We start from the raw sequence: 2,325 nt of genomic DNA on the forward strand, positions 1-2,325 counted from the left end.
CAGGCCTGTTTAGGGTAAAAAATTGTACAGTTGCAAAAAAGAAATGTCAAGGCCCTAGACTGAACGTTCCCACGTTTCGATTTCGTCGCTCTGTACCTCCTGTTAATGAGTCTGAATACACATCTATTCTTTTTTAAGAATCGTTCTTTTGCGCTCAAATTTTCTAATTTTTTCCCTCTTCGTTCTAATTTTTCATCCGGAATACGTTCAACAGTACAACGTATTTTTAAGTTGATACTGAGAAAGAGAGGCGTCTCCGCAACAAATGTGTTTTTTATTTGACGATCCGTGGAAGTCCTGAAACTGAACATTCATTCTGAAGTACAAAGCTCTTTAAGAGGCGATTTAGAGGAAAGAATGTATTAAAAAGAAAGAAAGTGAGGGAGAAAGAAGGAGAGAAAGATAGTAAGTTGCAATAAGAAAAAAAAGAAGAAATTAGTATGGCAAGAGAATCGTAGGCTATTTTTTGTAAAGAAACAAAAATGTGAAAACGAATTAACGAATGCATAAAAGTAGGTTGCTTGCATTTCCTTTTCGTTCTCGAGATTCGTAGATTGTTCTATAATTTGTTTTTTGGTACGCTTACCGAGAGAGTGAGAGAGAGAGAGAATGATTGGGCGAAAGAGAGGGAGAGAAAGCGAGAGAGAGAGAGAGAGAGAGAGAGAGTTCTTTCCTAAGGATTTATTTATTTGCGTTTGTAAATTTTCGTTTTTTTTTTCATTTCTTATATTTTTTTTAAAATCCGGTGATCGGTGATATTTTTACTCGGTGAATGTAAATGGTACATTTGATTAAGGACAATTCGCCCAGTGTATACAGCGGTGTAATTTAAGATTAGCGTGTTGTACAAAGTTTTTCATATCGAAATTCTCGCGTATTTGTCGTGTGTGTACTGTCATGTTCGATAAATTTATCACTTTGTAAAGAAGAAAAAATTCAAGATGAGGTTTCGCTTTATTTATTCGCTACGATTACAGAATAAAGTTTTACAATGGATACGTGTTTGATTTTACAATAACTATGCGGTCTACCACTCAGAGATTAGCTTGACGATCAGAACACGTACTAAATGTGACTTTTTGATAGTGTGTTGTACTGGTATATTGGCGCGCACAGCTCGCCGCTGCCTATTTTATGTCCATAAGAATGTTGAGTATTATTTGTAGTCGAACTGAACATAGCGCTCGTGACAGTACATATGTATGTATATTGAATCTTATTGGGAGTTCCTCGTTGTAATATGAGTTTATGATTAATTCGGCTCTTGTATATTTCGCAGATTTTAAACTCACACTTGAAACATTCTATATACACATACATACACACAACGAATTACTTTTTCTCGACTTCGAAGAGTTTAAATTTTGCTGAATCTGAAGGCCATAAATATTTCGTATTTCTCACTGACACTTCTTCCAGAAAAAAAGAACGAAAACAAAAATATATATATATACACACGTATACATGTACACATTGTACAAGCAATTGTCGAATCAAACGTTGAACGCAACGCCAGAGAAAGAAAAAGTATTTTGACATATTTGATATGTTAAAAGCTAAACTTTTGGAGGAACTCTTCGAGGTAAAAAAAGATGTAAAGTATTTTCTAATATCAAAAAAAAATACAAACAAAGAAACAAACAAACTGGACATTGTACAATTTTAGGACTTCGATAACAAAGAAGATAGTATTCTTGGACAAAGAAGTAGTGTTTAAAGTGCATAGATCCTCGGAGAGTTTCACGCGAACCAACTGATCAATCTATTCGTCAGTGTTTTATAATCTTTCAGTTTCAGACTCGAACAAAGAATAGCCAACCGGTAAACGTTTCATAGTAGAAGAAATTAAAGCGATCGTTGTTGAGGTTTTAGCGCGCGTACAAAGCCACGTTATACCGTTCTGACACATGTTTTATTCAGGAAAATTTTTAAGCGTGATATCAAAGAGTTTAGAACGATCTGTGACTCGGGAATAAGAATATTTAAAAACTACAGAGGAATGAATTTTACAGAACCCCTGGGTGTATTCTATGGATCTCATTGGTAAACAGAATATAACAAAAATTTTAAATAAAAACGCAAACTACATGAAACTATTTGAAAAAGATCATCTCCTGTTTATTGCGTTCGTTTGGCTGCAGCTTTTGCAAAAAGAGGAAACGAGATAAACTTGAAACTCATGAAAAAACTAAGTACTGTGGGAAGAAATAATGTAAAACGAGCGATATTTTTGGCATTTGGTATTCCTTTATACTTTAGCCAATATTTTGTAATAAACGTGTATACTAGTGTAAGTTACTTGAACCAATCGGGTGGTGTAAATGT

This window comes from Habropoda laboriosa, unplaced genomic scaffold (genome assembly GCF_001263275.1).
Source record: "Habropoda laboriosa isolate 0110345459 unplaced genomic scaffold, ASM126327v1 scaffold80, whole genome shotgun sequence".
Classification (NCBI taxonomy): domain Eukaryota; kingdom Metazoa; phylum Arthropoda; class Insecta; order Hymenoptera; family Apidae; genus Habropoda; species Habropoda laboriosa.